The sequence below is a fragment of the Nothoprocta perdicaria genome, unplaced genomic scaffold (assembly GCF_003342845.1).
Source record: "Nothoprocta perdicaria isolate Ctin4 unplaced genomic scaffold, notPer1 scaffold_11, whole genome shotgun sequence".
Lineage (NCBI taxonomy): Eukaryota > Metazoa > Chordata > Aves > Tinamiformes > Tinamidae > Nothoprocta > Nothoprocta perdicaria.
The window spans coordinates 2,150,964-2,175,246 of NW_020454205.1; the positions used below are offsets into that span (position 1 = coordinate 2,150,964).

Consider the following 24,283-nt stretch of genomic DNA (forward strand, 5'->3'; position numbering starts at 1 on the left):
CTGGAGCTGACACCGCCTTCCCTGGACGCACTTCAGTCGCGCCCGCGGAGGCCTTCAGGCCCTCAGGTGCTTAACGACACCCCACGGGCAACGATCCGGGGGAATAAGGACATGGCTGAGGCCAAAGGATGGTCCCAAGGCTCTGCACCAGTTTCAGTGCGGGTTGTTTCGAAGCTCCGGCCGCCACAGAGAGGCCTCGAAGCAGAGGGGTGGTGAGCGAGAGGGGCAGTGCCCTCCAGGCCTGGTTGTGGAGGCTCCTTCCATGGAGATCCTCCCAACCTGCCTGCACGGTGCCCCGTGCTCTGGGAGTCCTTGCTGGAGCAGGGGGTTGGACTAGATGATCCCTAGAGGCCACTTCCAACCGCAGCCATTCTGGGGTGCTGTGACTTGCTGCTCAACTTGGGCCACGCCAGGGAGAGAGGGACCCTCAGCAGTGCCTCAAGAAAAGGGGCACTTTGCCAGATCTGGAAGTGCTTAATAGCATCTGATGGACAAATTAATTAGTACAGGTCACAGCACCAGCTCCCCTCCAGGAAAATTACCTATGTTTATTAATTTATATTGCCAAGGTAAAGCAGGAGGAGGCCGATGCCACCGGCACGGTCTACGTTCCACCACTTTGAGCCTATGAAGGCTGGATTTCCTCCGAGCACACGACCTTTGCTTTTATCCCTGCCACAATAACGTACCCCAAAGCGAATGCTGCACCCCAAAGCAGGCGCGTGCCAACGCCGGGATGCAGGAGAAGCTCCTCACCCTGCAGCCCGTCTCCTTGCCCGTCTCCGCCACCGGGGCTTCCCGCGCTCCTTTAACGCCGCCACTCCGGCATGACCCTCTTGGCATCTCTCCAGCTTTGGAAAAGGTAGTTTGAGGTAAGAATCATTTACATATGTATATATTCATATATAAGCACACATGGATCTGTTTTTATATGCGTGTATATATATATTTGCCTATGTACCTAAATATATACACACATATATATATAAACATACATAGATAAACACACAGAGAGGTAGACACCGCATTTGGACAACCTTTATCAAGCAACTACAAGCTTGGCCGGATTATTCTTAATTTTCCCCAGCCCAGCATGGCCAATTAGACATGAACGCAGGAACATGGAGATGAATCCTTCTTGGCTCCGGCCATGCCGTGCTCCGTGACCTCGGGAGCCCTGCTTTTCCCCCAGGGAAGGGGTCGCCTCCTGCGCAGCATGAGGGGAAGAGGGAATCTGCAATGGGAAGAGCCAGTTAGGGAGGAGGTGGAGGGGGATCTGTTTAACGTGCCCTCTCCCCGCCACGTGGATCCTTGCGGAAAAAGAACGAAGAAACACTTCCCTCCGAAAGAACAACCAGAGATCTCGAGCCAGCGCGCTCTTCAGTGAAACAAGCAGGTGTTTTCACATTTCCGTGCTTATTTTTTGCTAATATACCGAAGGCAAGCTGAGGAGAGCCGCCTTCCTTTCCTTTTGTCTGACCACGAACTTATCCTTAACTCGCCCCCGGGCTCCAGCTGCAGCGGGGCAGGTGGTTGCAAGATGGGGACTGCTCTGACTAATGCACCATCCCCGTGCTAAAGCCAATCGTTCAGTTCACTCCAGGGCCACCCGCACGTCGTGACAGGGCCATTTCCACCCATACAACCTGCACCTACAACTTGAAAACCAGTATATACCAGTATACAGCTTGATAACCTGAAAGAACGGCTGGCTTTCATAGAAGGCAGATATTTCACAGGCTCAGCCCTTCCTTTGGAAGGGCAGCAGCTGTTACGTATTTGTTTTCCTAAAAAGAAAAGCCATAAGCACTCACATCCGTGTTAAGTTTTTTGGGTAGGGTCCATCTTCATGCTCGGTGCTTGTACCGCATCTAATTCAACACGGATAATAAATAATAGGGAACAACTGCCTGAGAGGTTTCCGTAGCCTGAACCCACACAGTGGGTCTGCTTGAGCCGAGCCTAAAAACACTTCCAGTTCCCAAGGCTGCCTCCTCCCTGCTGCACGGAGCATCCCTAGGGTGGCCAGCACCCCTGTGCACCAGGACAGCACCCTGTGCCAACGTCCATACAGAGGGTGAGTGACACCCCTCGGGGCACAAGTCACACTATGGAGAGGCTCTAGTCCTACCAGAGGCTCCTTCGCCTCCTAGGCCAGTCCAGCTGCTGCTTCTGCTTTGCCACTACCAAAGAAGGCAACACTAACGCATCGGAGAAACCATTTTGCTGCTTCGGGGTCCCTGGTTTTGGTTCTTGTTACTCCGTGATAGCAATTCCCACTGACATTAGTGCAAACCAAGCATGGAAACTGAGTAATCCCCAGAGGAAGGGTTTTAAAAGCCGCTTTTTATTTTGGCTGCATTTCCTTGGTACAAGAAAATCACTGATGCCTGATCAGCAAGCAAAATGCTTTCAACGCCTCAAGACATGCAGATTATATTATATACGTGTGTGTGTATGTGTGTGTGTGTGTCTCTATATTCTATAGAAGAAGATAAAGTAGAATGAAAGTATATGTTGGTAATTGAGGAGAAAAGAAATCCTTAGAGCGATGTCAAATCTCGGACCCAAATAGATGGAGATCAGCATCTGCAGCCGCCTAGAGTCAACTGCACTCCATCTAACCAGTGTAAGAGGGTCTCCACACCAGCTCCACCTGTTGTGGGTGGCAGAACCTCTGCAATAAGCTTAAAATCACGCAGCAAAAGGACCCACGCCCCTAAGTGCAGCAAGGGGCAGAAAAGAGCATGAGAGCATGAGTGGGGTCCTGCTCTACACACAGCCCGACCCAGGTGAAACCCGTCCTGGTCCAAGCCCTGCGATTACTCTAGTGCTGGGCGTGTGCAAGATGGGGCTCTGCCTGGGCTTGGTGGCTTCGACATACCCAGTTCCTCTGCAGAGAAGTTATCTGGGGACCTCAGTGACTGGACAGCCTTTACAGATGCCTTGGAGTCAAGAGATTCACCCCAGATCCTGCGAATCATAAAGGTCATAACAGCCTAACCAGGCCTTCAAAGGGAGCCCCGGTCCCTGCCTGTTGGTGTGGGCAAGATCTCATTAAAAGGTGTTCTTAAATAAAAACCTCTCAGCAACGAGGAGAATCCTGAGGTGTATTGAATACGTGTGCTCTGTTCCCCCAGCATCACCCTGAACAGAAAGACAGACTGGGATTTAGCAAAGGAAGGCTTTACAGCTGGTTTTAACGAGCTGGCGTAGTCACTTGGGATGAATTTAGTGAGTGCTCACGCGTCCTGAGAGGAAAAATGGCACATGGAGAACTCTATTTTTCCCATAGGAAAAGCCAGTGCTCAGCACGTTGACTTGATACAAAGCAAGGGCTGAGTCTGTGATGGGCCTGGAGTCACCACGGCCTCCCCAGCACCCACTGGGAGGGAAGGAGGGAAGGAGGGAAGACAAGGACAGGCTGCAGGGGCTCTGCAGAGAGCAGCCCTCACCCGTATTAAACTAACGCAGTATCGGGGGTGAGCTCGGGAAAAGCTGCCTACCAAGCAGCTCGGACAAACCCCTGCCACATTCCGCATGCATGGGACATTAATTTAATAGGTAATAAACTACAGTAAATTAAATATATAGTTTCCTTATTACCAGGTTTGCATTAAAACCCCACCCGCGCTGTCATTATGAGTGGCAGGGTGTCCGTCGTTATTTACTGGCAGCAGCATCTACATCAGTGAAACAGGCAAACAAAACCCAAAAGGAGCTTCACCCATGGAATGGGAAAACTGTTGCTGGGGGGGAATGGGGCATTTAGGGGATAGAAGGGATGGGAGGGTCGAAAAGGAGCTGGTGGATGGGGCAAACACAGGATCGGGACAGCGCTGCTCCCGTGGTCAGGGGACTCGGTTCCGAGAGGAGCTCTCTCCCCGGCACGGAGTTTTGATACGGGGAATTAAATGCCAACGTTATCCCTAGTGACCTAGACTGGGGTAAAGCTTGTGCCTTGGAAACGGTACGTGCGCCGCTTTACCGATTTCCAGAAGTAAACCCATCCTTCCTTAAAAAGGAACCGCTAAATAGGGAGGAATCGGAACGCCAGAACAGCGAGAACCCAAAAGCACAGCGAGGCAGGCATCAGCTGGAAGGCAGCCTTGCCGACACGCAGCCTTTTCCGAACGGCGCTGCAAACAGAATTAGCTTCTGCCCGGGGTCCTCGGGCAGCCCGTGGCAGCAGCGCGGCCCGGCTAGCGGCGGCGCGGGCCGGCACATGCACCGTGCCCTGGTATGGGAGGCAACGTCCTCCGGGAAGCGCCCACGGAGGCCTCCCGCCGCTCAAGGACACCCTGACGGCAGCGGCGGCGCGACACGCGACATCTGTTCGTGCTGCAGAAGGCACTTCAAAGAACGAGGCCAGCTGGACGCGCCATAAAAGCCAGCGGCTAAGTGCTGATCCGTGAGGCTGCAGGGGCACGCGGGCTGCGGCGGCGCGGCAGCCCCGGCGGCGGGCAAGGTCACCGGCGGCACCAAGGGCGCGGGTGGCCCCGGCCCCGTGTCCACGTCCCTCGGGTCTTGAACTCACCCCTGCTGCGGCCTCAACTTGGCCTCCTCCTCCTCGCCGGCCACCAGCGGTGCAGCTCAGCTCAGCTTCCATACGGGACACCGCACCTCTGCAAGCCGGAATTCCAGCCTTCCCTGCGCCCTGCATCTTCCTCCAGCTTGGCACTAATGCCATGCATCACACCTGTATCACTAACCCCCTTTTCCTCCCGAAATATCTCCCCCAAACCCCAACCCCTATAGCAGACCTCAGCAGTTGCATTTTGTGAAGCACGTGGTTCGACTCTGCAGCTTGGCTCTGCTGTCAGGTGGAGATAACAGCAGAAATAAAAACAATTTCAGTGACTAATACGGCTGTTGATAATGTCTTCAAAATATTTTGTCTTAAAAGTAGCAAAATAAACCCCAAATTTTCAGCATTTCCTACGCAGTACGTTTAAATAAACTGTGTTTTTGGACCCGATCTTAGTCAGAACAAAAGAGGCGGAGGGCGGGAGTGGTGAGAAGCAAGGACAATATGAGGCATTGTACAAAAATATTGAAAATAAGACAAAACAACATAGAATTAAACATCCTATTTTTCTCATTTTTTTTTCTGGAAATTCCAGATTAAACATTTAATCAAAAGTGACAATTTCACATGGAAAAAAAGGGCTTTGACAAAACCACATTTTTGAGTTTTCTAAACAATTCTCCGGGTGCCTGTTATTTTGACACCGTCAAAACAAATGTTGTTTTGTCAACCAGAGAGAAAAAGAGAAAAAAATAAATGTCACCATTTTCCCCACCTCACCATCAATAACAATTTACCTGCACCTGCAAAGCACTGGGGTCTCCATGGAACTGCTCCATACACAAACCAAGACCACCTCTAGTTACACATCCCCAACATGCCCCTAATCCCTGGTTCCCTATGTAGGCCAGGAGTGTGGGCTTTGCCCCCAGCTCTCCTGGATAACACACAGCTGAAGCAAGTTGGAAGGGATAAAAATAAGCAGGTCCTCCAGCTTCTCCCCTGATCATGCTGGCAGCTGCAGCTCTGTCGCTTGTGCTCCAAACTGGGCTGCTTTCTCCATCTCTTCCTCTTTTGCCTTCCCAAAATATTCCCCCTGGTGCATGTGTGGGGAATCTAGTTGAGCCATGTTTCACAGAATATCCTTTTTCTTCCCCTATTTAGAGATTTGCAAAGCTGTAAGATTGTCTGTACTTCGTACACACGTTTAAAAAAGAACCCCAAACCCCGTCCCCTGTATCCAGTGCCTTTCCTCCCACCCAGCAGGGATGTGACACGAACGTACAACAAGGAGGGAAGGAAAAAGAGATGTCATTTACTGCAACGGGGTAACGGGGAGCTGCCAYGTCTTAGGCTCAGCCTAACAGGGAGCTGCCGTGATTTAGGCTCAGCTCTGGGGACCCTGTGGGTTCTCCTGCCCCACAGGAGCTCCGTGGGGAGCGGCGGYGGCCTCCTCATACGCACACGAGCCTGGGCTCATTATAACTTCCTCTCGAAACTTCRCTCGCTGACTTTCTGATTTTTAACACCCAAATGGAACACAAATTCAGATTAAAAGAGAGGCAGAGATTAAATAAGGCAGAATTCATTAATGTGCCAAAAATATGTGCCAATGTGTCTCCAACTAGTTAAAAGACAAATACACAGATTGATTTTTTTTTCCCTCCCAGTACATCCCACATTGCCTATTTCCTAAAACCTTCTGTCAAATGCATAATCGACTATGCCTTCAAAAATAGCACTTTTTTATAATCATTCATCTCGATGCTTAGGAGTGGATGTCGCACTGCCTGCCGTGCCCGGGCTCCTCTGCACAYGGGGTGGAAGGCGCCCGGTGCCCGGACACCCCACACACAACCGGGTCACAGCAGGGAAAAGGGGCTCTAATCGTGCCCCAAAAGGTGGCCACAGAGCAAAGGCCCTGCTGACCGCCCAGCAGTGGCTGCTGCCTCCGTATCCCCCTTTCTGGAAAGCGGGAGCAACCAGAGGAGCCCTCTTGGAGCTCCCCACGCGACTCCCCAAGGCCCTGGGAGAACAGGGCAAGCCAAAGCAATGACTCCAGCTCTCTGCAMTTGCCATTTCCACGCAAAGTCCTGCCTACCCACAATAAGGGAAGCAGGCAATGCCTCCTGATTACAGTAGCTAGCAACTAGGTGTGATTTTTTTATTCTTCTCTATGCAGTGAGAATTTACTGTAGGTTTTATACTGCTACCCTGGGGGAGCTGCTCATTGTATCTCATTTCCATTTTTACATTGAAAATGTGGACTGTAAAATTTACTACATTATACACAGAGTTTAAACTCGCGGCCATTAGATTCTTACAACTCTACTAATGCCACTTTTATAGGTGTTGGCTACAATCCTAGCTTACCATTTCATCAAGGAAAAGAGATGCAGCTTCCAGTAGTGACCGAGATTTGTGATTTCAATAAATGGGGGCTGGGAAGCCTCYAAACGAGGTATTTTTTCCCCTTAAAAAAAAAAAAAAAGAAAGCAGCCAACAGAAGAAGACAGTTCAAAAAACACTTGAAAAAGCATAAATTACAAGGGGATAGGCAGAAGTATAAGGGGTGCGTGTGAGGGATCTCACTTGCTCTTAAGCGGTCTGAAAGACGGTCTTAGGTGAAAGCAGGTGATAGAAGAGCAGCAAGGAGGAGCCACATGCGGGTTGCTGCTGAAGAAGACAACGGCATCACGGGCTCGAGGAGGTTTCGGAGAGCTGTGTGGAGGGAAGAGCTATCCCGGCCCGGGACCACGTCCCGTTGGGCACTAATCAGGCTGCCTTGGATGCCGTTAGAGCTGCAGTGTGGGACCTGCCTGGCCTGCTCCTTGGGTCCAGGCTCCCTGTCCCTATCCATGATGGATGCGAGAGCCTCACCAAGCTGTCCAGTAGGGCCAGCCYAGTGGGGACCTTGCCCCAAGGGGAAGGGCACAGCCACCCAAAACCCCCCTTGGGACACGAGCGGAGTGTGTCCTCGCCGGGGGAGCACAGCGCCCACGCCGGGCCATGGGCAGCGCCGGGCCGTGGGCGCCGCTGCTCCCTGCGTGTTCCCATCCTGGGCACGCTCCCTTTGCCACACGGAGCCAGTGGAGAGCAGCTCTAGACCACAAACCCTCCCGGGCTCCGGGCAGGGAGAGGGGAAGAGGCTCGTTTTAAGGAGAAGTTCCAAAGTGCCCAACAGAGAGCATATTTCAATCACCAAATCCGTCTTTTATTTTTAAGTTGGGCTTATGAATGAGAACATTAAACCACAAATTTCCATTAGGAAAAGCAAAAATTGAAACAGATTAATAGAAACAGCAATGCGTTGGCCAGGTCCACCCACACAGATGACTCGCGAGGGGCCGGAGGGGCCCGTGGGCGCAGGCACCATTGGCTTCCCTTGCTCTGGGCGCGGGGCGGCGGGGCAAGCGAGATGGCTTCAAGCACCACTCTTGAAGGCCACGTAGCTTTGCTGGGAGATGCCACCCGACCCTGCGTGGCCCTCAGCTGCGAGCCCTGCCACGGCCGAAGAGCTGGTTTTGCTGCCACCACCCTCCATCTCTGCACCTAAAATCAAGCAAGCAAGAGTCGCTTAGCTAGAGCCTGTGGTTGTCCTTCCAAGTGCGGGTGTCTCTGCGGGGGAAGAGGGCTCAGAGGTGGTCAGGGACGGCTGCGCTTCATCGCTGGGCTGATCCTGGCACACGAGGACCTCTCTGGGCCTGCACCCCCTCCCATCCTCCTCCCATTCAGGTGGCAGCCTGTGAGAGGAACCACGATGAGGGCAACAAACATCTCCTTGGCCTTGCCTCCTCCCACAACGGAGGTGGCCAAAGCCCTGGCACATCCTCCTCCTTGCAAGGAGGGGTTTGTGCAGGCAGAGCCCCCCTCAACCTGCATCACCTGCAGCGGGTCAGGCCACGTGGCCAGGGCACCTTCCCACCGAGTCGGGGCTCCGGAGCTCCCAGGTGCCACCGGCCAGCACCGCTCCAGACGCGGAGTGTCTCCAGCCACCCAGCACCGCGGGGACCTTTTGGCTTTTCTGAGCTGCCCTTGAAGCCTTTTTCTCTTGCCTGTGCAAAAAAACTGGAGGCTACTGCTAGGCAGCTATTGGAATGACAGTGATAAAAGGGAAGGAGCCCTTGTTCTCGCTCCTGCGCCTTTCGCTGGAGCTGCACCAGCGCGAGAACAAAGATGAGGAAGCGGCCAAGTTTTAAACAAAAGCCTGAGAGGCAGCTGGGGCCAGCGGCCCAGGAGCAGCTGCCGGAGCAGAAAAATGCTTGGCCTTACGCCGCGAGCTGTGACCCACGGCTAAGGTGAGGGCAGGCAGCGGTGCGAGGCACAGCGGGCAGCAGGGAGGCGGCGGCACCAGCGAGGGAGAAGGACACTGGTGTTCTGGTGGACACCRGAAGAGCCTCCATGTGAGAAGAACTTCTTCACTGTGAGGGTGACAGCGCCCTGGCACAGGCTGCCCAGGGAGGCTCCTKCTCTGGAGATCTCCCAAACCCACCTGGATGTGACTGGTGCCCCGTGCTCTGGGTGTCCCTGCTGGAGCAGGGGGCTGGACTAGATGATCTCCAGAGGTCCCCTCCAACCTCAGCCTCCCTGTGATGCTGTGACACGCTCGCAAACACCAGCGCAGCCCCTCCAGCAGCKCTCAGCCTTGTGAGCAAGCGTACGCGCGCTCGCCTGCGCGTGTCCGGGGAGAGCACCCATCTCACGGGCACACTGCAGCTCCTGTGCAGCAAAACATCCCAGGAAGTTCCAGCCACGCTAACTGACAATTTCCTAACTCAATAAASATCGAATCCAGCATCGGGGAATGCGATGCTAGACCTCATTTCGACAGATAAAGAGGAACCAATCACAGAACTAAAACTCAGCGGTAGCTTATATACAAGTGATCGTGACTTGATTACATTTATAGGCAAACAGCGTAAAGCCCCAACTAGTAAGTTATACGCGTGGTAGTTTAGAAAGGCAGTTTCCCAAAGCTGAAAACAATTATGGACCAAATCAGTTAGGGGAAAGAATTTAAATAGAAAAACATGAGTGATAACTGGGAGCTACTTAAGAATGTATTACTAGATGCCCAAAAGCCACAATCAAGGAAGAAACGGCCACACTGGTTAGGAACTCAACCTGGCTCAGGGGAAGTCAGAGCAACCAGAATAAATGAAACACATACACTGGCGAAAATAGAAACGGAAGGAACAAAGCTGATAGCAATAAATATAAATCAAAAACCAGAAACTGTAGAAAATGATAAATACACAAGAGAAATCGTGATGAGCAGAAGGAGGACAATAAAGAATTCTAAGTGTATTAAGACCAAAGTCATTATAACATCTATCTAGAAATAGGAGGTGGACTTGTCAATATTAATGCAGAAAATGCTTTATTGGCTAATACATATTTAAATGCTGTACTAGGGAAAAATAACCAAGCAGCTGCTAAAGTTGAATGTTTTAAATTTAKCTGATCCCCAAAATTCTCATCTATGAATTTTAAAAGAAAAGGATCATGGCTCTGTTTTTCAAGAACCCTTTGGATCCTGGAACAGAACCAGATGAATGAAAAAAAAAAAAAAAACCGAAATGCTGTGGCAATACTTTAGGAAGGTAAATGGAAAGGGCCAAGCAAATATTGACCTACAGAATGAGCATCAGTCCAGGTAAAATAATGGAAGAGCAGATATGGAATTCAATCAATTAAAAATTAAAGGAAGGTAATATAACTAATACTGAGCAGCTAAGGTTTATGGAAACCAGAGCTCGTCAAATTAGTTTGACATCTTTTCTCCAAATAAAATTAGTGTGGCCAATAAATGCAATAGTACTGAGGTAATAGGCATATATTTCTACAAAGGCACTGGACTTGGTAGCTGCCCGACATGTTGGCCGAGGTAGAAACTGTTGAGAAATGATGAGCTAACAGGTCACCARGCACGGAGGAGCCCATCTCTGGGCACCCGTGGGTGTCCCCAGCAGCACCGCCGTTTGCAGTTCAACGTTCTGCTCTTCAGGGACCTGGAAGAAGATATAAAAATCCTAAGGGATAAAGGAGGTTGATGATGCAAGGCTGAAAGGGTAGCGAGTAATGAAGAGGGGAAGTTGGAGAGACAGACTAACCTGGCTGCTTTGTAAAATGGGAGCGCATAGCAACACAGAAGGCAAGCTGTGAGGACAGGGCTACCTCAGCTCCAAGATTTATTTACAAAATCATGGCAGAAAATCACCCGTACATGAACTATCACAACGAGGATGCAGGCAAAAGGATAAGAACCTCCTCCTTGATTTGGAAGCACAGGGATTCCCAGGAAGAGTGTGCAGGGGGGTGGGACTAGACAACCTCTGGAGATCCCTTCCCACCTTAACGATTCTAATATTCTGTGAGAGGCCCCAAGACACGTAAGAGCACCTCACCCGGACACTTCAGAACATCTCACATGTTCTCATCTGAAGGCCTTTGGAAGGAGGATTTCTCTTCCCGCAGTGTGCCCCGACTAAAACACAGAGATCCCAATCCCTCTGAGACCCCTGAGGGTTAGCATGAAACAGAGAATTCCCAGCAAGAAATAATCACGTTATTCTTATCCTTGGCTGCTTTTCATTAATAAGCAYGCGTCCGACTGACTGCACTCTACCATGTGCATTTTTATTGCATGTTACTGTGCAGAAGGCCACAATTCCGGTCATAATTTGTAATTTTGCAGTTACCTAGCTGCCTAAGTCGAACTCAGCTCAGGAACACACCAGGCAACTTGGACGAGCTGGACCGAGCTATCACAGCTCCCTGCAAAGCAGGCAGGCGTCCCTGTGAGCTTCGCAGCGAGTTTGGCTTTCCCATATTCRCTAATGCCTTTGCATTCCAAGTTTGCCTTGGCTTTGCTCAGCATCCTAAACACAGACACCAGTCTCGGGAGGCTTTCTGCTGCTGTGGCACAAACGTCGTTCTTGAGAAGATGCTGGCACCCAAGTCCTCCCATCCAGGCAGGTTGTTAGCAAGCTATTCTGTGGCGCACGCTACGGGAGGAGAGCAGATAACCCCCGGGTCCTGGTCAACGTCTCTCAATGAACAGCCTCTGGTATCCAAGGTCGTTTAAGATAAAACAGAATATACGTTGCAAGCTGCTGGGCTTGCCTGCACAGCTGGTGCTCTTGCAAGGGCTGGTTTCTAAAGAGACAYGGGGCACTCGGAAGGAACCGTCAGAAAACCGAGATTTATTCTGCTGCCCTGTGGACGCTCGTTGGATCGTGGGCTCATTAGGGATGAAATTCTGGCATAATCGCAATTAAAGATAGCAATTTTTTGTTGTTGTTTTTTTCCTGAATACAAAATCAAGCTCTGACATCTATCTTAAGCATTTTGCAAAAGAAGAGTTGTTAGAGTRCAGAACAGACCCTGCGATTACGAAACCCGCGCCTGAAAGTCCTTAGGAACACGAAGAGATCCAGAAAAGGTCTTGATCCAAGAAACAGTTTTAATCACTTTGCAGAATCCCAGAGATTCAGACACGTTTTATTGACCTGTAACACTGCCACCATCTTGTCAAAATATTTTCAAACTGGATCAAGCTGGAGCCTGCTATTTTACAACGGCACCATGTAGTGCTGTAGTCCTTTGAAGAAACGAAAACTACATAATCTCCCCGAGACCGGCAAATATTCTGACCTTTTTTTCTTTCAGAATTCCCATCTTGGTGACCCAGCAATAAACGTATTTTTGAAATGTCAAATTTGTTTCCATGGTAACATGAAATGTCACTCCTGGAGATGATGTTCAATACAAATGTGAACAGTTGAAGGCTATTTAACGTGTTTTCAGTTGCACCTATTCAACAATGGTTCTCCTACTTTAAAAGTCAATAAAGAAATTTAAATACATTTATCAAAAGTTGATCTCTGGCAAAGTGACTTTTACACCTTGCATTATTGTCTGTAGCAACATTCATTAATGAGAAGCCCCTTTAAGTACCTGTTCTCCTGGTGGAACACGGAAACATTTTCTATTGTATTGACAGYCACTGCCAAGTCCTGTTTCCTGCAGGAGGAAAAGGAGAGGTTTCATCCATCAGTGCTATCCAGATCTCCTCTACATGAACAGATTTCTTTTAAAAACAATAAAAAATAGAATAAAATAAACTCTCTTGATGACCAGGGCAGCTGAAGAGAGAAAGATGCCTTCGTGCATCCGTAGGAATACAAGAAATATACAGCAATTCATTTTTTACTTAACACATGCACACTCACACAAAACTCCTCGTTGAACCAGAAGTTTTCTAGGAGGTTTTGCAATCTACGTAAATTACAAGGTGAAATTCTCCCCTCTGAGCGCCGCAAGGAGAAGCAAAGAGCAGGTTTGGAGGCTCCGCTGAAGAGGAAAACGGGACATAGGAAGAAACACCAGCCCTTCCTTCCCTCCCTCCCTGCCTCCGAGGTGGCTCTGCTCTACAGCTCTCAGGGGCAGTTTTAAAAGGTAAAAACAAGATAAATTGTTCCCTAGGCTTATAAATAACACATGAGCAATTAAGTCTCTTTTTATGGATGCTTCATCAAATATTCATCTATTTTTATTTTCATAAATTTTACAATTTACAAGTTGTTTTTGCCTCAACTTTATGTTAACAAGAGCCTTGAAGCTGACAAATTTAGCTTCAGGTAACGAGCGGTCAGCTTAGAAGAACAGTAAAAAGAAGTAGGACCTTCCCCTTACAGCTTCAAACATCATTTTTTTTGTGCTTATTTTTAAGAGGCAGGAATGAAAAGCCGGTCCTCTGTGTTAAATATATATATGTATGTTAATATAAAGCTTATTGCATGAGGACTATGGAAGCCTAAGTGCATTTATGGTGTCCATCCATGTGCATGCATTCGGGCCAAGCTCTCCGGCCACATTCACCATGTAACTGATGGAAGACCAGGTGCTTAAACAGAGGAGGTTATTCCGAAGACCTGGGAAGCTGGAGTTTGCACATGTCCTTCAAGACCTTAGCTAGCTGAGGTAGGACTTCTAAAGGGAAAGCTCTAGAAAAACCAGATTTATCACAGTTTGGGCTATGGACACCGAGGCAGAAGCACTGAACCATCCACATACACCCATGGGATAAGGGATCCTGCGGAGTGTGCCGGAAGAGAGCCAGGAGTATTTCTGCAGGGCTTCAGAAAACTCATTTGTTTCATATGACCTGATCTCCACTGCAGAGCTGCAGTTCAAAGACCAGCTTTGCACATGCCAGAACTTGCAGAGAGGCAGCACAGAACTCCACAGGGTGGAGAGACCTGCAAGGGGAGAAGGAAAACAAAGTTATGTAATAGCCACCTAAGAAAGAGCTTCAGGTGACCAATACTGGGGGATCCTTCATCCAAACCTTGATCTACTGTGAAGAGCTAAGCAGAATAACCTTAGCTTCTAAAAGGTGCTTCATTTTCTTCCATATTTTCAAAAAGTTGAAGTTCCAGGCCGGTTTTTCTAGTGAAGAAATAGAGAAAATCCTGTTCCTTACAGCAAGGGATCCCAAGAGAACACGTTAGGGGTCACTTTGACTGCTATAGCCTGAGTTAAAATGAAGGCCCCGAGATTTTTTTCCATAGGAGACTTAGTTGCACAGCTCCACGCGTTGCCTCTCGGTTCAAGCGAGGTATCTCAGCGCCGCGCCGTGGGACGAGAGCAGGAAATCTCCCAAGGATCGTGGCATCCCACGCTGGCACGCTGCTCCAGCGCCGCTCCATGCCTGGCTGCCCCCGAGCCCCGCGGAGCGGCGTCAGCACCACAACGAAACGGGGCTGCGGAGGCGAGAGGAAGCCAGGGGAAACAGCTCATTAAAAAGTAAAAGCGCTCACAGTGTCCCTCTTCCACGTCACGAGCTTAAGGAGCACTTACTCTGCACGCTCTGGCTTAGCTCGCCCTTGTTTCGTCGCTCGCTTAAGCCGGGACCTCGGCTAAAAACTGAACTTGGGCTTTAGTGAGTAATATCCTGGTGCGCTTTGTAAATAAAGGAAAACAAGATCATTCGATAAATGCCACTCAATTTTATTAAACCTGTTACACATGTAGAAATGTCATTTAATCCTCTGGTAAGCAAAGCGACTCCAAAGRAGGAATCCAAGTGTTCTGAACACATTGCTTTAAAATAGAAACATCTAAAAAAAATGGAATTCTTTTTAAAAAAATAAAAWTCCTAAGAGAAGAAAACCTCAAGCAAATACGAAAGCTTAAGCCAACTATAATATGCAGAAACCTAATATTCCAATAACTGAAAATAACTCCCAAATCCAATAACCTAAAAGCGCTTTACGAGGGTTTCCTCCCGAGTTGTGGCGAGCGGTTCCGCGTCGCAGACGCGGGGGAAGAGCACCCAGACGCTCCCCTGCTTGCGAGTCCTAGCTCCAAGCGACAGCTTTTGTTGTAAACKTTTGTTTAGAAACACCAGATTACACGATAAGGCTCTTCCAAACGAGGTTATGGAAGAAGACACCGAGGAATCGCTCTCCAGCAGCACGAGGAATTGCACAGGGAGAAGAATTGCCTTGATTCGCAGCAAGCGTCGCTTTGGTGACGAGCAAGAGGAGAAAGAAAAGGAAGGTAGCTAAATAGCAAGACAAATCCTCTGTGGGAGGTTAGGGAGTGTCATTTTAAGCCACATAAAGAGCTGAAATTGGAAATGTTGGCAGGGCCCCRTGCCTCACACTGGCTGGTCGCAGGGCCGGCCGCACGGCCGCGACGCTCCGGAGGCTCCGGCACTCGGAGCTCGCGCACGGCGTGGGGCTGCATCCCGAGGGCAACGGGGCCGCGGGAGGGACTGAGGCCCCAAACACCCACGCGYGCCTCAGATCCGTTATTAATTCTGTCATTTTCCAGCTTCGCAGGCCTTGAGTTTTCAACCTTAACACTTCCTTGCCAGATTTATGGGGTGTAAGTGTCATTTGCAGTCGCTCCTAACGTTATAATACATGCTGAATCCAACACCTACTAGCTGACTCCCTGCCAAAAGGCAATATTTTTGTATAAAATGTGACCAAAAATAATTCAGCTACATAAATATACACACACGAGGCACCGCTTTTTTTTCTTCCTTTTTTTTTTTTGGAAGCGGCTCCGTGTCGAAAGATGGAATTTGGCGAGAAGAGGCTTCAAACGAGCAGTGCCTGAGCGCTTGGGGTACAAACCGAGATGAAGTCTGATCTGATCCAGCCTTGGGTGCTTTAACATGGCACTTTGGGCGCACAGCGTCCACCCTGTGCCCTTCCGAAGGGATTTTCGGAGCCCGAGCCGGCGAGCGGGGCTGTTGAGCAGCCTGTGCCGCTGCGGAGGCGTATACATAAAGGAGCCCGCAGCCGTAGACGTACAGGCGGGCCGCTTCCCTCTGCTTCCCTACCCTCCGTGCACAGGGGTGTAGCCGTGTGCGGGTGTAGCCACACACATGGTGTAGCCGTGCGTGCGGGTGTAGCCGCGCACAGCCGCTCGCCGGACACAACCCGCCGCCCTCGGCCCCGCGCCCGTGGCAGCCCGCTTCGCCCAACGCTCCTCTGCATTTAACCAGGTCAAACAAGCACGCTCTCTTTTGTTTCCTGTTACGAAATGGAACTGAAAACAAGATGCCACTTACAAAAAAAAAAAATAAAGCAGTCGTCCAACCAGCCCTTGTTTTCGTAAAGAAAACAATATGCTTAATGCAGAATAAACCGCATTTTATGAAAGGAGGTCATCTTTGGGGGGAGGGAGAGGAACAATTGAAAAGAAAAAATGTGGCACAAGAGGGAATTATGAATCTTTTTTTCTTATGGAAAGTATTTACATGTTTATTTTAAGCCTAACATAAATGTAAATATTTTAAACAAACAAAAACACACTAGGGGTAACAATAGAGTATTGTCTTTTTTTTCCTTTTTTTTTTTTTTTAAATGTTGAATAAAAACTGCCGGGACAGTGCATGTATATTTTTAAACATGCTGCTTCAAAAAGCAGGATGCAAGGGATGTTGCATCTTTAATTTTTCTGTTAATTATGGATTGAGCATTGTTGTGAGTCTTGTCCTCAAAACCCAGCTCAGAAAATAAGAGCAGATGCTCATACCCAGGTTTGGCTCATGAGGGAATTGAACAGAACATATTGGTTTATAATTAATGTAATTTGTTGGATTATCTTTTGTGAAGGAGCTAAGGTAAACAACCTTGCAGCATTGTAGGGAAATTCTCGGGCGCTCAGAGCCTCTGCACTTGACGGGGGATGACAAAAAAAACCCACCCTTCCTCCTGGACGGCAGGGAGATTTGGAAGTGTCTGTCACATTCAAACATATTTTAATTAACTCAAAGGAAAGAATTAGGCTACAGACCCTAAAGCAAATTACAAATAGTGTTTAAAATCGSAGCTAATGATTCCCCAATTGACTATTCTGATTAACGGAGTTCTCTTTCCTACTTTGCTGTAATTTTGTTACAGGGCAGAGGCGGAACATGCCTTCCCGCTCGGAAAACAGCGCGCTCTTCCCACCAAGGGGGCTCATCCAAAAGGTTTCTCCCCTTCATCCACGGGTTTCTCCCCCGTGATGCTGGCCCTACTAGCTGGCCACACGCTATACAGGCAACCAGKGCATTAAGCTGCTGTCTTCCTAGGCTCGAATAAAGCAGTGCCATTAGTTATTTTTAACTCTTTACAGATTCTCTTCCTCCTCCCTTCACAGCAGCCAGACCAAGCGAGGGGCCCAGCATCACGCTGCTGCTTTGGTCCTTCTGCCTTCATGGACTGCCTTCAAGGCCCCCATCTGCCCACAGGTCTCTTCACAGCCTGGATGGGTAACGAGATTCCCACTCCTGGATGGGTAACGAGACACCCACTCCCTTTTCCAGGCCCAGCCTAAGTCGGCATCGTTCTCAGACACAGCAGCAAAGAGCTYGGGGCGCTCGCCCGCCAAGTCCTGTGTCAGAAATGAAGTAGATCTCCAGCTCAGAAATGTACATGGCTAATGAGCTGCAGGCACAGCTGATACCAGCACAGTTCCATCCCAAGCTCACAAGGACGATGCTCATTCATGGGGAACGCCAGTCTTATCGGATTGGTAACTTTATCTCAAATATCATGTTCAAATTTTCATACCCTTATAAATTAAGAAATACCAGAACGAAGTGACCAGATGTTCAAGTCGCCTCCGTAGCACTTTGCTTGCGAGGCACACATTTAAAATGCATGCAGGTTTGCCAGGGCTTCTCTCTGCAGAGCCTCTGCCACCACTTCCCTGGGTCAGCCGCTTTCGCTCCCGCAGTTTTCCAGGCTCCGGGAGACTCCCGGCTCCGCCGTGTCCCAGGGAGCCAGCGCTGTGCGGTGCCTCTGCAGAGAGGAACTGTCCTTTCAAACYACAGCTGGGGGGAAAAGGAGAACCTAGAAGCCGGGGAGAAACTCAAGCTGTGAAAGCCACGTCTCCCCATTCCCAGTGAAACGTCCTTCCACAGACTCCTGCTTTCCCTTCGATAACTTCCTACTGTTTCTGAARGACTCAGAACATAACTCTAAGAGGATTACAATGATTAGAAGTTTAAAAGAGTAAATGTGTTGGTCCACSTAAGCGAGAGACACCAAGAATTAGSCTATGGGGCATCTTCAATCACTCATTACTCCATTTTTCCTGAGCCGTTCGGACGCCAACAGCACAGCGTTTTCTTCTCAAATTTTGCAAAATTAAAAATATAAACCAACCCGGCTGTTCTCTGGCTGAGACCTTGGATTCTTTGGCACCTAATACAACAACAAGGAAGTTGATTTCATATCACGCTGGCAACAGCTTATGTTAAAACTGCATTCTTGCTGCTTTGAGGTTACTGCACATGGGTTTTTTTGCTGTACATAAGCGTACAGCAGTTTTTACCAGCTCGCGTTGCCTTTGTCCATGGGATAGATGAGAGGAGCATTTCCCACGTGCTCACACACAAGTGAAAATGGACCCTTTCTGGGTTCAGCTTTGCTGGTGTAACAGCAGAACACGGCACAGCCGCAGCACACTCTCCATGGAGCCAGCACAAGGGTTTCCCGTCTCTGCAGACCCCACAACCATTAATTGCCCCCTATTTATTTACCATTGTCTTTGGTGAATATCTGACCCCACGCTGGGTCGCCTTCTCCCGTGGGGAGCGGCTGGATGGCCTTTTCATTACAACGCTAATAAGAGCGGCTCGTATTTACCGACAATGTAATTATATCGGTTTTAACTATCACTCATTCGCTGCCTCCATACATTCCACACAGTGTGATTAAAATTTGGGAAAGCAAAATGCAAAAAAMCAAAACATTATGTGAAAGGGTTCGTGTCCTCAAAGGATGAGGGCAAAAAAAAAAATCACACAGAAACAAATGGGGTTTTAATCCCCCTATCTTGGATCCTGTTCCCACTGTGTTAGGAAACAGAGCAGTGGGAGGGGGCCCAAGGGAGGGTGACCCATAGGAATCCTTTGCTCAGCTGAAATGATGAGATGAAAGCCTTTGGGGAGCCCAGGCTGGTCTGTGGCTTTTCCCCATGAGGGCTGCCACTTCGGGAGGGCACGGAGTTTTTACTGGAAGTTGAGCGTTGGTTGACCAGTGTTTTTAGTGGCCTTCAGAACTGAAGAATTGCAAGGCTGAAGTTTTGCACCTTGATGTGGTGAATTAGCTATGAAAAATTAAACTTGGAGAAAGCAGAGAGAAAAGAAAAAGAGGGGGAAAAAACCAAAAAGCCCAGTGACCAGGGCCACTGCAGTTCTTCCCATCGCCAGGAAGTCACACAAATCAGCTGCAGCTCTCAGCACAGGAGCACTGGTCTCCGTYTGGGCCGGGAAGGAAGCTGGCTTGGATTTGCAGTGGATGCCSCAGTGCAGGGAAGCTGGGGAGCAGTGCAGAGCAGCCCGGAGCCCCCRCGGCCCCTCGAGGGGCCCGAGCCCAGCAGTCCAGTCCTGTGGTCTCTTACGCACACTACGAACRCCCTGGTCCTCAAACCTTCTGCAACACTAGATTTGATCGCAGGGCAATGTAAGTCAAGCAGCTATTAGCAAGMTCACTTTGCAGAAGGGAAAAGGTAGCAGTTAAGGAATTAAGTGTTTCCTTTTTCTGATAATCATCTTCAAATCCAGCATCCTGCTGAGCCTCTGTGTTACAGGCATCTTTAAATGCCACCATATCGAGCCGGACAATCTGGGAACTGCCCACACTCCAGAGAGGCTATTTTGGAGTTGTTCCCCCTGGAAACAGCCACCTCGGGTCAGGTGCCCCAGCTCCGGCTCCTCCTGAATGTCCTTCATCTTCCATGAGACAAGACCCTGATTTGGGAACGCTGCATTTTAGATGAGCTCTGTGGTTYGGAGCATAAAGGAAGAGGGGGGAATCTTGCAGAGCAAACAGCTGCCTGGGCTATTGGGCATTAAAATTGGTACCTTGAACCCGAGGCAAACCCACGGCAAAATACATTGCTTAATAGATGGGCTCTGCTTCCTGCACTGGAGTGATTTCCTGGGTTAAAGTGCAGCCCCTGCCCAACGCGCTGCAACAACCTCATCCGGACAGGAAAAAAGGTCATGGGGAAAGAAGCACCACTTGGGCATCCAGGAGAGTGCCCTGCAGCCTCTCTGCTGCGTAAGGAGGTCTCTGCAGCTTTAGGAGCATGCAGYATGCTTGTTTCTTGCAGGCAATGGGAACTGCACGAGCAAGCAAGCTGCAGAGCCTGCAGACCCCTTGGTCCTTACCTCCAGTCACCCTGCAGCTGGGGCAGGCTCTATGTAGGAAGGGGTGCAACAATTCCCAGGATCTTTGGGACATTGGAGTTGTGATCTTCTGTCCCCTTTTAAAGGGAGCCAGATTTAAGCAGGATTTCTTCCCGTTTTCYGATTATGCTGTGTAACTACCACGTAAAACAGCTCCCCCAGACAGTCCAAGCCCAGCTCTGCCACGGCAAAGCCAAGCACAAGCAAGGAGAGGACCCGCAGGCAGAGGAACAGTCAAAGCCAAAGCAACTGCTTCCACGACAGGCCRTGGCAGCCAGATCCAGAACAGCTCCAGAAATTCCCTACGGAGCAGGCTTCGCTGCAGTCTCACTTACGCACATCCAGAGACCAGCTTTAYGCATCCTGTCAGCGCACACACAGGGCAAAGGCACTTTCCAGCTCCAAGAAGGCATGTTCCTCACGCCTGCTTTCCGGAGGCAGCAGCAGTCCGAACGGGAAGCACGCGGTATCCTTAAACAAATGGCACGCTATTATATATTTTCTTAAGGTGTCTTGCATTATTAAAGCCTCTTTAAAAAACAAAACTGAACACTGATGCACATGACTGTACAGAAGTTACGCACCGGAGTAGAAACGGACGGCGACTCTGTTCTTCCACTTACCCCGCRTTAGCAGAACTAGAAGCACAGAAGCAGTAGCAAAACATCTGCAGATACTTCTTTATTGTGGTATTTCTGCTAGGTCTTCCCAGGGAACTCAAAGAATTCACACAAATTGTGGATTTGATGACTTTTTTTTTTTTTTTACTAACAGTTACTTTCTAATAATCTGCTCGAGAGAACATTCATCATCAAAATTTGGACACGACGTCACCAACGCAAATAGCAAATTCTCCAGCATTTTCCTGGGTGTTTAAGGAAAATGGCCAAGAGAACAGGGAAACTAGATGTTCAGTGTGTGTTGGAGAATTCAATTCCACCAGCTGAAGACCAGGCCACGCATACTCCTTAAAAACCCCAAAACATTACTTAGCAAAATCAACAACTCAGATTAACAGTGCAGATTAATGCTGCTGTTTCATTGCAACCCCAAGAGTTTTTTTTTTTGTGTGTTGTTTTCATTTTTGTTTTCCTGAATTACAGCTTTGACTTTCAGGAAATAGAGGAATATAATAGGATGTTGGCTTTGTTTTACCACTAAAGTTCCTGAAAGGGAGCTGGAGAAGGAGAGTGACGTGTACTCCCCACACCACAGCGAGCCTGCAACACGCCCAGGTCTATTTTAGGCATCTACCTCAGGGAGCATCATAGAGGGAGCAGGAACCTTTGGTTTGAAACCAAAGCCCAACCTGGACTCCAGTTACTGAAGGTTTTTTCCCTCCCTTCTCTTGGCTCTCTCCCAAGTTCTCTCTCCCGGGTCAGGATTCCCAGCACATCTTTGGGTTCACGGCTCCTTCCCTCTTGATGCACCTACAGCTYTGTGGCCATCTGAGGACACAGTCCCCGTGGGCCCTTCCCAGGGAGCCTTCTCAGGTCCTTCAGGTCCCACCCGAGGCCAGCACCGCCTCCCTGCCCATTGCAGAGGCTCCTGCCACCATGGTCTGTCACCGTGCGTCACGGAGATAAAAGCTAATGCACAAGCCGCGCTTAAGGCCAACCTTGGATTGGCCATGAGGACTGTCCGCGATTGCCCTGAGGAGCAAGGAGTGTTTTAGTGCTCCCTATCGCAGCACAAATGTGAATCAAAGAAGGCATTAAGGGCTGGGCCAGGAGCAGGGAGATCTTTTTYCCCAAGTTATGGTCCCCCTGCTACGTTCAGCTACCTTAGGCACACAGCCAGGAGGTCTAGGCTGCAGGGAGATGGACACCAGCCACGCCAGGCTTGACACGAGCACATGAGGGACCTCAGCACCCAGTGCTTCATGTGCACAAGAGCAGCCAGTACCTGCAGGGCCAGAGCCTCCTCTCTTCTTCGGATGATCACACAGACACAGAGTCACAGAATGGTTAAGGTTGGAAGGGACCYCTAGAGCTCATCTAGTCCAGCCCCTGCTCCAGCAGGGACACCCAGAGCACGGGGCACCCGGCCACATCCAGGTGGGTCTGGGAGATCTCCAGAGCAGGAACCWCCACAGCYTCCCTGGGCAGCCTGGGCCAGGGCTCGGGCACCCTCACAGCAAAGAAGTTCCTCCTCACATGGAGATGGAACTGCCTGGGTTTCAACTTGTGCCCCTTGCCCCTTGTCCTGTAACTGGCCACCACCAAGAAGAGCTTGGCCCCTCCTCCCTACCTTCACCCTTTAGGCATCTGTACATATTGGTCAGGTTCCCTCTCACCCTCCTCTTCTCCAGGCTAAACAGGCCCCGCTCGCTCAGTCTCTCCTCACACGAGAGCTGCTCCAKYCCCTTCMTCATCCCTGTCGCTCTGCGCTGGCCCCTCTCTAGCAGCTCCACGTCCCTCYTGTGCTGGGGAGCCCAGAGCTGCCCCCAGTGCTCCAGGTTTGGCCTCCCCAGAGCTGAGCAGAGGGGCAGGATCCCCTCCCTGCCCTGCTGGCAACGTCCTCCTGATGCAGCCAGGAGCCCATTGGCCTCCTTGGCCACGAGGGCCCTGCTGCCTCGCAGGTGRCTTGGTGTCAACCAGGACTCCCAGGTCCCTCTCTGCAGAGCTGCTCTCCAGCAGGTCAACCCCCGTACTGGTGCCGGAGGTTATTCCTCCCCAGGGGCAGGACCCTGCACTTACCCTTGTTGAACCTCATGAGGTTCCTCTCTGCCCAACTCTCCAGCCTGTCCAGGTCCCTCTGGATGGCAGCACAGCCCTCCGGAGTGTCGGCCACTCCACCCAGCTTGGTGTCATCTGCAAACTTGCTCAGGGTGCACTCCATGCCCTCGTCCAGGTCAACAAGTTGAGCAGCACCAAGCCCAGTAATGACCCCCGGGGGACACCACAGGCCTCCAACTGGACTCGGCCCCATTTATCACCATCCTCTGGGCTCTGCCATCCAGCCAGTTCTCAATCCACCTCTCTGCCCACCCGTCCAGGCCACGCTTTTGGAGCTTCCACATGAGGGTGTTACAGAAGACAGTGTCAAAAGCCTTGCTGAAGTCAARGTAGACAACATGCATGGCTCTGCCCTCGTCCAGCCAGCCAGTCGCCCCATCATAGAAGGCTATTAGKTCCCTCAGACATGACTCCCCCTTGGTGAATCCATGCTGACTACTCCTGATCACTTTCTTTTCCTTCACAAGCCTAGAGATGCTCTCTAGGACGAGCTGCTCCATCACCTTTCCAGGGAYGGAGGTGAAGCTGACCAGCCTGGAGTTTCCCAGCTTATCCTCCTATCCCTAGGGCCTGGGATTGCAGAGGGCCACCCTTGGCARACACTGAAGCAAAGGTGGCATTCCACAACTCTGCTTTTTCTGTGTTTTTGTACCCAGGGCACCCACCCATTCACCAGCGGACCCACGTTTTCCCTAAGGTGATGCAGGCGCAACCTTTTCCATCCTTGCTTTATCAGGAGAATCCAGATTTGACAACTTCAGGCCTTACATACGTGAAAGACCAAGCCAGCCAGCAAAAGCCATCATGTGTGAGACTGAGCTGACTTACGGGAGGTCTGSGAAGTTGCTGAAGTCCTAAGGGACAAGTTGTGAACGGAGCAGACAAACCAGTCTATCCGACGGTAACCAAGCCCCCTCTCCTCCCCAAAGCAATGCTCCGTGAGCCTGCGAAAGATATGGGGACCATATGGGACTTGTTAATGATCTTGTTAACGAGCAGAAAGACGGGAGAGCATCTCAGAAAGTGACTTCTGCAAGCAAATTCTCACCGGTTTCGATGCTCTGGTGCTCCTGTTGGTCACTTAGCCTAACCTGGCTATTCATGGAGATCATTCCTGTTCAGATGTTACAAGATTCCTGGAGCACTTTTATCATTTTCATCTGGTCCCCCCACCACATGCACCTATGCAGCATTTGAGCGTACTTTAAACAAGTCTGCATCTGTAATTGAAAAAAGTATGAATTATTGAAAGTTTAGTAGACACGTTAATTACTTCCAACCGAGGCACAAAAAATTGAGTTAAATACCCCT

General features: G+C 50.0%; 1 long non-coding RNA gene across 1 annotated transcript; it reads right to left on the bottom strand.

The window, feature by feature from the left end:
- Positions 1-17,839: 17,839 nt before the first annotated feature.
- On the bottom strand, positions 17,840-24,104 carry LOC112954483. The gene is made up of 3 exons (XR_003250725.1): positions 24,021-24,104; positions 23,801-23,916; positions 17,840-17,889 (listed from the first exon to the last, which is right to left on the bottom strand). It is a non-coding gene; the product is annotated as an uncharacterized LOC112954483 (long non-coding RNA).
- Positions 24,105-24,283: the final 179 nt, after the last annotated feature.